Source organism: Canis lupus, chromosome 5, assembly GCF_011100685.1.
Source record: "Canis lupus familiaris isolate Mischka breed German Shepherd chromosome 5, alternate assembly UU_Cfam_GSD_1.0, whole genome shotgun sequence".
NCBI classification, from domain to species: domain Eukaryota; kingdom Metazoa; phylum Chordata; class Mammalia; order Carnivora; family Canidae; genus Canis; species Canis lupus.
Window position 1 is genome coordinate 14,499,330 of NC_049226.1, and position 16,165 is coordinate 14,515,494.

At 42.6% G+C, this 16,165-nt stretch overlaps 1 long non-coding RNA gene across 21 annotated transcripts in view; it reads right to left on the reverse strand.

Annotated features, from left to right (window-relative positions):
• LOC111095807 overlaps positions 1–16,165 on the reverse strand; it is a 167,399-nt gene that overhangs the window by 98,704 nt on the left and 52,530 nt on the right. For 19 of the 21 annotated variants that reach the window (XR_005359174.1, XR_005359173.1, XR_005359161.1 and 16 more), the window contains one exon: positions 10,736–10,801. The exons of the other annotated variants lie outside the window; for them this stretch is intronic. This is a non-coding gene — a long non-coding RNA (uncharacterized LOC111095807). The remainder of the gene's footprint in view (positions 1–10,735; positions 10,802–16,165) is intronic. 21 annotated transcript variants of the gene reach the window in all.

Sequence of the window (16,165 nt, forward strand, 5' to 3'; positions counted from 1 at the left end):
TCTTATCACATGTACACCGCTTTCCTTTGTGTGGCTCTGCTCTTGCCTTCAAATCCCCACAGAGGATAACCAGCTGGGGGTGAAGAACCACACCTCTTTACCCATCCTCCATCCCGCATCCCACCACACCCCAGGCAGGTTCTCAACTGGCATTTTTTTTTAAGTGGGTGGAATAGGCACTGGGTCAAGTCGCTCAGGGTGGAGGCAGGTGGAGTCACTTGGGGAAAGCCTCCTGCGGAAGAGAAGCTGGGCTGGCTTCCGGGGAAGGAAGAAAGTGTGGCTGGGAGCGGCAAGAGCAGAGCAGCGTGGGCAGGAGGACTGGGGAGGGCACCAGGGCCAGGCCGCACCCCCAGCACCCTCGAGAGCTGGCTCCGGGCTCACCTGCTGTCCTTTCCTGATCATGATTTATTCAACTGCAGCTGTGTCTGAAAATAGCCCAGGCAGGTGGCTTATTCTCAGAGGACACAGCATGTGGGAGGCCCTAAAGTGTAGCCTCCAGATATAAACCCAGGCTCCAGTGGATGCTTTCACTGAGGGGGGCAGATCAGACCGTAGCCCATTTCACAAAGGATGCTATGAGGCCAGAGGGATGAAAGATGTTGCTCAGGGTAACACAGGACCAAGAGTTGCTGGAGGAGAAAAGAGGAAACGAGACTGCCCTGGAGGAAAGAAAGCATGTCTTCTGGGTTGCAGGGCCTAAGCTCCCCCCTCACCACCACCCCCTGACCCCCTTCCCAAGGGTGTGCCAAGTGCTGGGAAAAGAGGTCCAGCCTAGCTAGAAGGAAGAAGCTGGAAGGAACAGAAGAAAGTCATGAAGGAACCAAACCTCTGGATTTCCTGCATCACCTCTGGTTCCCAAGCCAGGAAGCAAACCTAGACCACCTGGGCCTCCCTGTCCCCATCCCTTAAATCAGGGCCACATCTCAGCTGTTTCTACTTCTCACTGTACGTCCCCATGGCAGAGAGGGCAGAGAGGAAGCAAGCCCTCCTGACTCTTCATAGAAGGGCACTGCAAAGACAGGGCTCCACCCTTATGACCTAATCACCTCCCAAAGGCCCCGCCTCCTAGTACCATCACAACTGGAGAGTAAGTTTCAACCATGAAAATTGAGGACACAAATATTCAGAGTATAGCACTCTACCTCTGGCCTCCCCTCCAAATGCAAGCCCTTCTCACATACAAAACACATTCATTTCATCCCAGCAAACCCCAAACTCCTCCACTCAAGTCTTTGGAGTAGCCTATGGTCTCATGTGTCCCCTCAGCCAGATGTGGGTGAGACTGGAGGTAAGCTCCCTCCCAAGGCAGACTCCTCTCCAGCGGTGAGCCCCTGAACCCAAGCTTCTGATGTACTTCCCAAATACAATGGTGGGGCAGGCACAGGACAGATACCCCCACCCCACCCCCAGGTTCCAAAAGGGAGGAACGGGAAGAAGGAAGGAGGGGCAGGCCTCCGGCAAATCCAAAACCCACAGGACAAACTCCATGAGATCTTAAGGCCAGAAAACAATCCTCTTTGGCTGAATGCTCTGCCTTTCAGACCCACTGCATCATCCCCAATGGCTTGGTGAGGTGAGGTGCCCCCTATGCCAAGGCCCTCTGCCAGCTGGGGGTCACACCCCAGAGCTCTGCTGGATGGCCTTCTGCCCTGTTGAAAGTGAGGCAGTGACTCTTAAATCACCTTCAGGATCCTTCCTCCCAGCTGACAATTGTTTCTGCTGGCACAACCTCATCTCAATTCCTGGTTTCTGTGGAGGTGGCTAATTAAATGCCTGGTTCACCATCACACTACTCTCCCTTATCAAGGGGTCAGTCTGCCACAGGCTTAGCATTTTCTTTTTTCACACACATTCTCTTTTTTCACAGACAGACAGAATCTTTTAAGTCTTTCTTTGTTTTGGTTCCTTTTTGCTTCACAATTCCAGAGCCATCTTCAAGTCATTTCCCTCTTCTTGTACTTTACTGTAAGCAGTCAGGAGGAACCACGCCACCTTTGTTAAGAAATCTCCTCAGTTAACCCCAATTTCATTGCACCCAAGCCCTACCTTCTAGAAAATACTAGAACACAAATACAATTCAGCCAAGTTCTCTGCCACTTTATAACAAGGATGGCCTTTTCTCCGCAGTCACATAACATGTCCCTCATTCCCATCTGAGGCCTCATTAGAATGGCCTGTACCACTCATATTTCTACCAACATTCTACACTTGATCAATTATGTATTCTCTAAAAAGACAGATGATTTCCGGGTGCCTGGGTGGCTCAGTGTGTTAAGCATTTGACTCTTGATTTTGGCTCGGTTCATGAACTCAGGATCCCGGGATGGAGCCCCACATCCAACTCCTGGTTCAGTGTGGAGTCTGTTTAATAATCTCTCCCTCTTCTCTTCCCTTTCCCTCTGCCCCTCCCCCTGTTCATTCTCTCTCTCTCTCTCTCATAAATAAAGAAATCTTAGAAAAAGACGGATATTTTCTCTAGAGCTCTCCTCTTTTCTTCCAGAGCTCTCACCAGAACTTCTCTTCAGAGCCACGTAGCAACAAAATGGGTCTCTTCCAGCATATGCACTTCAAAACCCTTCCAGTTGCAAAGCCATTTGTGCATTTTCAGGTCTTTGTTATAATGGCACCCACTTGTGGGAAGGCCATCTGCTTTATTGAGCTCATAACAAAGGCTAATCTTTTCCAGAAACATCAGAGACGCACCTAGAAATCTTGTTTAACCAGCTACCAGAGCATCCTGTGGCCCAGCCAAATTGACACATGAAATTAACCATCACATACTCCATGCCATGCTGATCCTTTAAATAAAAGAACAGTCTGGCTGGAGAAAAAGAAGCATAAATCATAGATAAGCGACTACATCCCAAGCAGTTGCATCTGCCAGAAACATTGCTCTGAAAGGACAGTGGTCAAAGGCTTTGGAGATAGCACTTCTGCCTGGAACTGAATACACCAAGAAAGGCTCACCATGGGCAAGACATTTGAGCTGACCCTAAAGTTGGCAGAGACAAAGGATAAAGACAAGCCCTATAGGAGAGGGAGTGATGAAGGCATCAAGCAAGGAAGAAGGTGGCTTCCAACAAGAAGATCTGTTGGCTCGAACACAACCTGCCCTGCTGTGAGGAGGGAATAGGGTGGGAGATGAGGCCAGAAAAGTAAACAAACCTAACTGTGGAGGGCCCAGCTCATGAAGGAATCTGGATTTTTACCCAGAATGCTAGAGGAGTTCCCAACATTTTTTTATGTAAGAATCCTTTTTTTTTTTTTTAATGGACTTAATTTTTTAGAGAAGTTTCATGTTCAGAGCAAAACTGAGAAGAAGCAGAGATTTCCATATACCCTCTGCCCAACTACACATTCAGAGCTTCCCTCATTATCAACACCCACACCAGAGGAGCACATTTATTACAAGGGATGAACCCACATCGGCGCATCTTCATCACCCAGAATCCATACTTTACATTAGGCTTCACTCTTGTGTACATTCTATGGGTTTTGACAGGTGTACAAAGACATATTCCACCACTGTAATACCAAACAATAGTTTCACTGCCCTAAAATCCTCTGTGTCCCATCTATTCATCAAACCCTAGAAACCATCAATCTTTGTACTGTCTCCATAGTTTTGCCTTTTTGGAAATGTCACATAGTTAGGATTATGCGCAATGTAGCCTTTTTAGAATGGCTTCCTTCACTTCGTAATATGCATATAAGGTTCCTCCATGTCATTTCTTGGCTTGATGATCAATTCTTTTAATCACTGAGTAATATCCCATTGTCCTTTTTTAATGTCAAAATATTCTGAATATCCCACTGACATAAAAATCATATCTTTAGAATCCACAGATACAAAAACTATGAATACGACAATACTTTTTTATATTATTAGCTATATTGACCTCCTATAAATTATTCATGTCTCATATTTTTCATGCTAAATAAAGATCAAAATGACAGGGTTTAGGGAATGTTTGTATAAATTCATAGGTCCCAGGGGGTAGAGACATAAAGCTGGGGATGCTGTAGGTATTGGATAGCTATCTAAGGATCTTTGATAGGGCACAGAACTAGTGAGATTTGCATTTTCACGAGATCATTCTAGCTAGCTGCATCCTAGGATGGACCCCAGGACTCTCTTACAATATGCGCTAAGTCAACTCTCCAAACAAGATTGTGGCTACACATGGTAAGCACAGTTACACCAAGTTCACCGAGGATCCATTAAAAATTCTCATCCGTGTATTTAACCAAAAATCTTACTTCAGTTATGCTTCCAAACAAAAACCCGCTATGGAAAGCAACACCAAAGAACCTAGAACATACATTTGGTTTCAGAATCAAAGAGCTAGACACCTACTTCAGAGAAGACCAGATCCTGCAGAGGCCTCAGAATCAAAGCAAAGGCCATGACAAGATCACCCTGAAGAGAAGATTCAGGATAGAGAAGCAAGCTGATGTCATATCAGCTATACTTTCATTCAACTCCCAAAGACATACCCTCATCAAGCCACTTAAGAACAACTCTTAACTCTAGGATTCATTTTAGAGAATGACTTGCTCAAGAAATTGGTGTTCCAGAGCAGAGAGTCCAAATTTTGTTTCAAAACTGAAGATTGAGCTATCCTGTCTAGATATAAAACAAACAAACAAAAAACAACACCAACAACCTGATAAGGCCTTAGGACAAAGATAACACCAAGGCATGATGATCTCTGAGAGGGTTCAAGGTACAGGAGCTACATAAAATGACACCAACCTTACCAATGGGCATCTGATTTCTCTGGAGCCAGAAGAAGGAGGTAAGTTCAGTGTATCTGCTACTGTCACTCTGGGCCCCACATCTCTCTCTCTCTTTGTGGGTCTTCACCCTTCCCCTGGACTACAAGCTGAGCCTTCTAGAGACAGCAGGCAAGACTTTGGGAGTCACAGACATGCAGGAGCACCACAATAGGCACCTCACAGTACTACTGACCTAGCCTAACTCTTGAGTTGGGCAGAGCTCAAGGACAGTCCAAAAAAAATTCATACATATCATTTTCCAATCATCACAGTAATCACTGATCAGGGCAAAAACCACTGGAGGATGTTAAAACCTTTAAGTGAATGTTTGATGAATAACAAGATGTACACTGCCCCAAAGAATCTCCCCAAAGATGACTTATTAATTACAATGTAAAAAAAAAAAAAAAACCAACAGTTCTGCAGTGGAGAAACCTGGCAGGCTCCACCTTAACCAAGTAATCAAAATTAATTTCACCAGTAACAGCTCAAATTGACATGAGCTGCCTCCTGATACGATGGGCTGAGTTTGGCCCCACATGACTTCTTTGATATCATCGCCCAAAATGTATATGCTGAATCTAATTATGAGGAAACACCAGAAAAACGGAGTGGCAGTCCACAAAGTAACGGCCCTGGACTCTTTAAAAAATAAACTGAATAATGATAATGTGGATGGGGAGAAGATAAGCCAAGGAAAGACCTAGAAAGTTCAATCTAATAAAGGGTTCTCTTCTGTATGCAGTATGTGCTGCCTTCTCTGTGGGGGAGTGGGGGTAGGCACATAATCTGAGGCCTCTTTTATACCTAAAACTTTTCTCCAAAAGTGCTCAGTATACTGGTAGCACTGGGCATCTATCTCTGGGGAAGGGAGGTGGAGAACTGGACTGGGAGACAACCTGGCTTTTCATTTCAATCTTGTCATCCAGGATGCCTGGGTGGCTCAGTGGTTGAGTGTCTGCCTTTGGCTCAGCTCATGATCCCAGGGTACTAGGATAGAGTCCCACATCAGACTCCCTGCAGGGAGCCTGCTTCTCCCTCTGCCTATGTCTCTGCCTCTCTTTCTATGTCTCTCATGAATAAATAAATAAAATCTTTTTTAAAAAATCTTGTCATCTTATTTGAATGTTTTAAATCATTTCAATGTGTTATTCATTCAAAGGGGTTTTTAAAGATTTTATTTATTTATTTATTTATTTATTTATTTATTTATTTGAGAGACAGAGAGAGAGAGCACGAGCCGAGGGGAGAGGCAGAGGGAGAAGCTGAGCAGGGAGCCCGATGCAGGGCTATCCCAGGACTCAGAGATGATGACCTGAACCGAAGGCAGACGTTTATCTGTCTGAGCCACCCAGGCCCCCTCAAAGGTAGCTCACAAACATAATATTAAGTAGAAGAAAGCAAACATATTATAAGTACATATTATATGATTCCATTTTCATAAATTGTAAAACTAGTCAAAATGAATAAAAGGCAGGCTAGGAAACTCACAATTCCTGATTTAAGGAACACTTAAACAAAGCTACGGTAATAACTCAATGTGGTGTTGGCATAAAGACAGACATACAGACCAATGGGATAGAATTGAGAGTCCAGAAATAAACTCATACATCTGTGGTCAATTAATTTTCAACAGGGGTGCCAAGGCTAGTCAATGGGAGAAAAAATATTCTCTTCAACATATGGTCTGAGGCAACTAGATAGCCATGTGCAAAAGAACAAGGTTAGATCCCTACATCATACCATATGCAAAAATTAATTCAAATGGATCAACCTAAATATAACCTAACTATAAAACTTTTATAAGATACCATAAGGTTAAATCTTCACAAACCCTGAGTTTGGCAACGAATTCTTGGATACAATACCAAAAGCACACATAACTGAAGAAAAATTAGGTAAATTGCAATTTGTCAAAATTTAATACTTTCATGCATTCAATGTTATCAAAATAATGAAGAGATAACCTACATAATGGTAGAAAGTACTTGCAAAGCAACATCTTTAAAACATCCAGCACCCAGAATAAATAAAAAAAGTCAATAGACAACAAAACAACCCAATTTTAAAAAAAGCAGTGGCCTTAAATAGAAATTTCTTCCAAGAAGATCTACAAATGGCCAATAAGCATATAAAAAGATGCTCAACATAACTAATCATTAGGGAAATGCAAATCAAAAGTACCATGAGATATCATTTCACACCCACAGCATGGCTATAATTTAAAAATTTAAAACTCATACACACACACCCATACACACACAAAACAGAAAGTGTTAATTAGCTAGGACACGGAGAAGCCAGAAACCTTGTACGTTCCAGGTGGGAACATGAAGTGGTACAGCCTCTGTGGAAAACAGTTTGGCAGTTCCTCAAAAAGTCAAACATAAAATTATCCATATAAGCTAGATACAAACCCAAAAGAACTGAAAACAGGTATTCAAACAACTACTTCTACATGAATGTTCATAGCAGTACTATTCACAAAAATCAAAAGGTAGGGCAGCCCCGGTGGCCCAGTGGTTTAGCATGGCCTTCAGCCCTGGGGTATGATCCTGGGGTCCCAAGATCAAGTCCCACGTCGGGCTCCCTGTATGGAGCCTGCTTCTCCCTCTATCTGTGTCTCTGCCTCTCTCTTTCTCTCTCTCTGTCATGAATAAATAAATAAAATCTTTAAAAACAAACAAACGAAAAGCAAAAGGTAGAAACAACTCAAATGCCTGTCAACAGATGACTGGATAAACAAAATGTGGTGTATCCATACATTGGAACAGTTTCTCACCTGTAAAAAGGAAGAAAGTGTCAATACTGCTACAACATGGATGAGCCCTGACAACATTAGCTAAATGAAAGAAGCCAGACATGAAAGGTCACCTGTTGCCCTATGATTCTATTTCTTTGAAGTGGCCTGAATAGGTAAATCCAAGAGACAGAGTGAATCGTGTTAGCCATAGGCCGGGGGAGGGTGTCAGCGTAGGGAGAACAGGAAATGACTGTTGAATGGTTAAGTCTCCCCTTGGGGAAATGAAAATGTTCTAGAACTGGCTAGAGGTAGTCATTCACACAGCACTGTGAGTGTATAAAATGCCACTGAATTGTACACTTTAAAATGGTTCACACGTTGTGTGAATTTCAGCTCAATTTTTTTAAAAAATAAGAAATAGATGTCAGGCTAGGGGTTAGCGTCACCTTGAAGGGGGCTCAGTGCCTGGAAGGAGCACAAGGACAGCTTTTGGGAGGCTGGGTTCTGGTTGCACTTGTATGTGACCTTGTGAAAATTCAGCCACGTGTGTCCTGACATGTGCTGTGACCTCCACGCATTTCCTAAAAGTAACAGGAAGTTTTGTTTTGTACTCTTTAAGGAGAGAAATTCTTACTGCATTTAAGATGGTGACACCAACTTTTATCTGATGATAGGGCCAAGGAGAGGTTGGTGCAAGCAAGGTGAATCATGCAAGTGCAGGGGCAGATCTTGCCTTTGTTTCAAAGACTGATATTTTGTTCATCGTGGCACTTTGCACTTGTTTTGTTTTTTGAAATACTGCCATTAAAATAGTATTTATCTCAGTTCCTGAGTTCTTTGGCATCCTCCTAAGTGTTGCACCTCTGATGAGTGCCTTACTCACCTCACCCTAGTCTCCCCCATCCCACCCACCCCACCCCTCGCCCTAACTTTCATCCCAGCACCATTGGTAACCAAGGGAGATATATAGTCTGAATCACAAGGGAGACCTGCCTTCATCTGTCTCTCACTGGCTCCAACCCAGAACACTCAGACACACAAATAGTGGGGTGCTTCCTTTGAGAGTAACTGGCTTCTTGAAGTGCCTTTCTCTGCCTCAGATGACACAGACAAGACCCCTGCCCTTCTCCCTGACACTCCACCAAGCCTCCTGACCCTTCAGCTTCTGGGCCCCTGAGAGAGAAGGACTTATGGCCCCATACTGCCTGCCAAGAAGCTGAATAAAAGGGAGTAGCCAGAGTCCATTATGGGGAAATCTCAGGAGGACCCTAATAAGTGAGCATACCCCATCCCCATAATTGTGAGCCATATTCACTTCTGGAAGGGCTGCTTTGTCCTTTGTTTTCTGAGTGGGCAAAGGTGAGCCCATGTGTCTTGAATGTGCATTTCAGGAGATGAGACAAAGGACACAGCATTACTCTTTCCAGTCTCTTTCTTTCTCTAGTGCTCCCAGGGATTCACTTATGAAATGAGACATTCCCATCATGAGAAAAATGTTAAGACTATGTCGCTTTCCCTTGGATGTAAAAGGAACTTTTTAAATAAATAGATATTTATGAAGCAGTATATTTTTTTAAATGCAGCAAAGTAGAGATTTCCCCAAAGAACATAGTAATTTTTAACATTTAATAATTTAGTATATCCTATCTAGTTAATAAAGGCACACTGTATAAAAAGAAAACAAAGTTTAAAAAAAATATTACAACAGGAAACCCATAAAATTTATATCTATATCTCTATGAACTTATGTGTGGTATACATACTTTATCTTAAAATGGGACCAAATTCTGGAACAACACAGTCCAACAGACATTCCTTGCAATGATGGAAATGTTTTATATTTTCATGGCCCAATATGGTAGCCATGAGCCACAATTTGCTATCGAGAACTTGAAATGCAAGGAACTAAGTGAGGAACTGAATTTCTACTTCTACTTAATTTTAATTGGTTTTAATCTAAATTTACTCAAATAGCTACATGCTACTCTACTGTATTAAACAGCACAGATCTGTATTGCATTTTGAAAACATTTAATTCACTCAACATTGATTGGCAAGGTCTTCCCAATTCAATAAATGTGCTTCTCAAACACTAGTACCTATATACATAACACAAATAGGTTAAAAAGTATGATGTAAAACTAGACTGCAGTGACAGCAGCACCAAAATACAACAAATTCTAAAGACCATACATGACCCACATTTAAAAACTTAGAATATCTCACTAAGGTGTTTTCCAAAAAGATGAAGACTAGAAACAGTGGCCTAAAGCGTTGAACCCAGGAAGCCAGAAAAACAAAATAAAGTGTAAGTACTAATAATTAGGAAACTGACCAGAGATAATTTAGGTGGGGCATGAGGCTAGCTCTCTTTTATTTATTTATTTTTTAAGATTTTATTTATTTATTCATGAGAGACACACACAGAGAGAGAGACAGAGACACAGGCAGAGGGAAAAGCAGGCTCCATGTAGGGAGCCCGACGTGGGACTCGATCCCGAGTCTCCAGGATCATGCCCTGAGCCAAAGGCAGACGCTCAACTGCTGAGCCACCCAGGCGTCCCTAGCTCTCTTTTAAATAGGAAAATCAGGAAGACATTTCTAGGGAGGCCAACATCTACAGATGAAAGTGAATGAAGCATGTGAAGATACAGGTTTTATCAGTTGTTGACATTTGGGGTCAGATAACTCCTTGTTGCAGAGATGCTCCTATATATTGCAGGATGTTTAGCAGCATCCCCGGCCTCTCTACCCACCAGATACCAGTACCTCTTCCCCCTGCCCCAGTTGTGACAACCAAAAGTGTCTCTAGATGTGGCCAAATGTTTCTAGAGAGAGAGAAGGGGAGAAGAAGCAGAGGGAATAGCCCCAGGAGAGACCCACTTGTCTAGACAAAGAGTAAATTCAAGGGCCCTGAGGTGGGACAAGTGGAAATGCCCCAGAACCAAAAGAGAGACTGTCAAATGTGATGCTGGTGAGAAAGATGACACTAGGTAAGACAGAGACATGGACTCTCTGTGTGGAATCCCTTATAGGAATTTGGATATTATTCTAAGAGAAAGAAGCAAACACGGAGCCACTGAAGGGTTTTAAAGAGGTGCAAGACATGACTTGCTCCACGTTTTAAAAGAATATTGATTTGGAGGATGTTCTGCAAGGGATACAAGGGATCATTTAGTTGAAAGAATAGTGTTGAACAGCTCAGCCTCTTACCAGTTAATGAGCTTCTCTGCACTTCAGTATCCTCTTTTATAAAATGGAGATAATAGTACACATATCCTGTCAAAAACACAAGAAATAACAAGAGTTGGTGGGGACATGGAGAAAAAGGAACCCTCGTGCTCTCATCCAGATGGGTAGGAAGGCAAATTGGTGCAGCCATTGTGGAAAACAGTATGTAGCTTCCTCAAAAAATTAAAAATAGATCTACCCTATGATCCAGTAATTCAACAATTGGGTATTAATCCAAAGAAAAGGAAAATACTAATTCAAAAAGATATATGCCCTCCTATGTTTACTGCAGCATAATTTACAATACTCAAGATATGGAAGCAACTCTGGGGATTCCTGTGTGGCTCAGCGGTTTAGCACCTGCCTTCGGCCCAGGGTGTGATCCTGGAGTCCCAGGATCAAGTCCCACATCAGGCTCCCTGTATGGAGCCTGCTTCTCCCTCTGCCTGTGTCTCTGCCTCTCTCTGTCTCTGTCTCTGTCTCTGTCTCTCTGTGTGTGTGTGTGTGTGTGTGTGTGTGTGTCTCATGAATAAATTTTAAAAATCTTTAAAAAAAAGATATGGAAGCAACTCAAGTGTCCATCTATAGATAAATAGATAAAGAGGTGGTATATATACAGAACAGAATATTACTCAGCCATAAAAAAGAATGAAATCTTGCCATTTCCAACAACATATTTGGACCTGGAGGGTATAATGTTGAATGATGTACATGAGAAAGACAAATAGCATTTGATTTCCAAAAGTGAAATTTAAGAAACAAAACAAACAAATGAATTAAAAAAGACACAATTGAAAAAAGACTCTTAAATATAGGGAACAAACTGGTGGTCACCAGAAGGGAGGTGGATGGGGGATGGGTGAAATAGATAAAGGGGATTAAGAGCACACTTATCTTGATGAGCATTGAGAAATGTAAAGAATTGCTGAATCATTACATTGTACACCTACAATTAATGTAACACTGTATGTTAATTACATTGGAATGAAATAAATAGGTAAATAAATCTTTTGAAAGCAAGTAAAATATTAATGGTAGTAGTACACATACCCTGAGGGTGATTTTTAGTATTAAAATGAACTAGGGTTTATAATACACTGAATGGTGCCTGGCACATAGCAAGTACTTTATAAGCCATTTACTCTTATCATGACTGTATTCATCCAGGTGAAAGGTGATGTAAGCTTTGAGTGATGGCAGTGAAATATTTCTGTGGAAGGGCTGCAGCTATAGTAAAGTTAAAAGGCTTACTAAAGATACAAAAGCTTGGAGAGAAATGGGCAAAAAAAGGGGACATGGGACATAGCACATGGATGGGCCAGATGAGTGGGCTGGGAGGGAAATGAAGTAACTGTGGGTCACTTCAGGGTTTTGGGCTCAGGCAATTGTGAAGATGGGGTTCACCTTTATGCAGTGGACAAGACATAGTGAAGACATTCATGTGGACATACAATTAATCAAGGGGTGCCTGGTGGCGCAGTCAGTTAAGCATCTGACTCTTGGTTTCAGCTCAGGTCATGATCTCAGGGTCTTGAGATCAAGCCCCATGTCAGGCTCTATGCTCAGTGCAGAGCCTACTTGGGTTTCTCTCTTCTTCACCCTCTGCCCCTCTCCCACTCTCTAAAATAAATAAATAAATCTTTAAAAAAAATAATAGTTGATCCATGGGTCAGAGCCCAGGGAAGAGTCTGGACTGATGATGTAAGCCTGTACATCATTTGCAAAGGGAGAAAACATGCAATAATTTAATTTGAATTAACCATTTAGTAATAATATTTAAACTATTGCTTGTAATAGTACAGTTTGTAGATCACCTAATAGCCACCAATATGATGGTTAAATATACTGTAATATGATCATAAATGGAATATCACAGAGCTGATAAAAAATAAGTCAACTTTATATATCCTGATGCAGAAAAATCCACAATAGACATTGTTCAGTTAAAAAAAATGTAAGGCATACAACAAATCTATCACAAATTACATTTCTGGGGCAGCCCTGGTGGCTCAGTGGTTTAGTGCCGCCTTCACCCCAGGGCCTGATCCTGGAGACCCGGGATCAAGTCCCACATCAGGCTATCTGCATGGAGCCTGCTTCTACGTCTGTCTATGTCTCTGCCTCTCTCTCTCTCTGTGTCTCTCATGAATAAATAAAATCTTAAAAAAAAATTACATTTCTGTGTGTTCCATACCTCCCCACCAAGAACAGATTTGCTAATATCATTATATTCATGGCTAACTGTAGTGATGGCCAGAGGACACAAGTTAGTGAAGATTTAGTTTTTACTCCATGTTGTTTAGTATCGCTGTATTTAAAAACACACACATAAAAAAATAATAAATAAAAAAAATAATAAATAAAAAAAAATAAAAACACACACATAGGGGATCCTTGGGTGGCTCAGTGGTTTGGCACCTGCCTTTGGCCCAGGGTGTGATCCTGGAGTCCCGGGATCGAGTCCCACATCAGGCTCCCAGCATGGAGCCTGCTTTTCTCTCTGCCTCTCTTTCTCTCTCCAATATACATAAATAAAATCTCTAAAAAAAAAAAACCACACACGTATTACAAAATAGTATCACTGTATTTAAAAAACATATGCAATAGCATCACTGTATTTAAAAAAACATTACAAAAATTTTTAAGTGTATACATTAAAAGACAAACAAACAAGCATGGCTTGAGAAAAGAATTGCTCTGGTAGCAATGGAGAGTAAGAGACTGGAGGCAGGATCCAGCTAGCAGGCTACTACAATAGTTCAAGCAAGAGAAGATGAGTATTAGGGCTAGCACTGTGTAGGTCAGGATGAAGAGAAAGAGCTGGCTCCCAGGAGCATCTTGCAGGTTAGAATTCCAGTTTGGATGAGTGACTGGATACGCGGATGAAAGCAGGAAAGGATGATGCCTAGGATTTGGGCCGAGAACAATTTCGTGCTTGGAATCACCCCCATCCCCAGGTCCACCCATTCCTCCAGTAGCTCCTGGAAGGCTGAATGGATGACATCTGCCTGAGTCTCAGCCAGATAAGTGGATATACATGCTTTCCTACACACCGCACTTTGGAAAAAAAAGAATCCCATCAACATTCTCTGCCTTTCCTTCCTGCCAATGAGCAGCAGAAATGCCTCCAACATAAAGAAAATGTTTCCGTTTTTTTCCTTTTCCCATCTAAGTGTTGAATTTCTCTTCACTTTGCAGTAGCCTGACCCAGAGTAGCTACAGGCCGCTGTATTTACATGCAGCTCTATTGGCTGAAGCCAGCTGGCAGAGTGTTGGGTAATTGTCAGCCTCTTCAGACGAAGTTAGGGAGATTATGAACTTGTTAATCAGGAGACAGGAGCTTGCTTACAAAGCAGCTTTGCCCAAGAAGATGGGTCTTGACTTTGGAAAGTTGAGATAGAGGTGGCTTCAGACAGCTGTGGGATCTCTGCCTCTCCCTTTTTTCTTTTCCAAAAGCCAATAAAATAAAATTAAAATATGCTAACTCTGCTCACATTCCACAAGGATGAGTCTTGTTTATCCCTAGGCACAGCTATACCTGCCAAAAAACTGCTAATTCGTTTTCCCTTTAGCGGACAGACTGAGTCAGGACTCAGGGGGGCTATTCTCACCTCTCAGGCAGCCCTTTCTGGCGCTCCCCTGACTTTGTACAGACTGAGAAGCACTGAACTTAGCCAAGCGAAAACCCTGAGTCCAAAAGCCCAAGCGGCCCCACAGCCTGTGCTTTCAAGCATTTCTGCCAGGGGCTGCTGCACAGGAGACAGGCATGAGCAAGATCTTACCAGCAGACAGGACTTGCCCTTCAGGGAAGACCCCAGCCCTATTCTTTAGAAACTAGCAACTCACCTCTCCAACTCCAATCACTCTTGAGAGAAGAGGGAGCCACCAGCAGTTATACCACTCTCACAAAGTTTCTCTGCTTTACATCTTCAATCTCTTCTCACTCATTGCCCAACCCAAAACTATATGAATCAAGTATTTTATGTTCTGTATTCTGATGCTTTAACATCTGGGGTGACTACCCACCCCAGTGTTAACTGATTCCTACAGATTTATACACCATTCACCCAGAAGTGCACCTTTCAACTGCAAACCAGCCAATCTAATTTAATCCATCTAATTTACCAATCCAATTTTTAGCTAACCAATCTGATTGGACGGAACCCACATCATCAATCATCTCCTTTATCTGGTTCTCTCTCTCCAGGCTACTAGCCACCTGCCCTCATCATCACAGGGTCAGGTATCAGCTAATGAGAGTCACTCCCGGAACCCACTGAAATTATTCAAACTAGCCAATCCTAAACCTGCTTATCCTGTCTCACCCATTCTTGCCTACAGAACTCCCTCTCCTTCTTATGCCTCCTGACCAAGCCCAGTGCTTCCCTGAATGGCCTCCTATGGATCATGTGTCCCTCCTCTTAGGATCTATGAATATAACTACCTTTTCAATGGCAGTCGTCTCCTGATCTGTTGGCCTTGCCATACCTAAATAACAACAAGACCTATATTTTTTAAACAACGACCTCAGACTTCAGCTCCTACCTGTTTCTGGAACTATCCTCACCAGGTGACCTCCTTACTGCTAATTCTAATAGATATGATTTAGTCTTGACTTGACATCCTGAGCATTTTCTCACTGAAACATGCCCATTTCGATGATGTGTCCCTCTACTGGCACTCCTTCTCATACTCCTTTGCTGCTATTCCTTAAATATTGTGCTCCTTAAGATCTTGTCTTAGGCTCTGTTTTCTTTTAAGCCTACAATGCTCCCTATTTGCCAACACCTGCCAGATATCTACCTTCCACTCAGACCTCACTCCTCAGCCCCAAACTGGACCTCTCCATATGTATGTCCCACAGGTACCTCAGCTCACCATGGCCAATACTAAGTTCATGATCTTCCACCTCAAAGTTGTCTTGTCTTTTCTCATCCTTCAGAAAAGCCACACCAAAAATCTGGGAGTTCTTGCAACCCTCACCATAGAAAGTGCCTATATATTATTAATTCTCCAACATGGGTCTCCCTCACCTGTCCTATCTCCTCTATTTCCTCTGCTCCTGCCCTATTTCAAACCCTCAGCCCCCTCAACTGAACTCCTATGTTCCTAGTTGCTCTACACCCATTTCTGTGCACACTTCCAATCCTACACTGTTGCCCTGGTCTCCATTCATCTCTCCAAAATGCAAGTCTCATCACACTTCTTCCCTACTTTAGAGCCTTCCACAGTTTCCCACTGCTTACTGGATAAAATCTAAAATCTTCAGCCTTATAAATCCAGTCTCTTGTGTTCTGGCTTCTTCTCCCTCCCAAACCATATCTCAGGTACTACCCCTCTCCTCCTCCCACTCCAAGCCACATAGAACTTCAGAATATGCAGTTCCTCAGAAACACTTCCCTCCTTTATGCA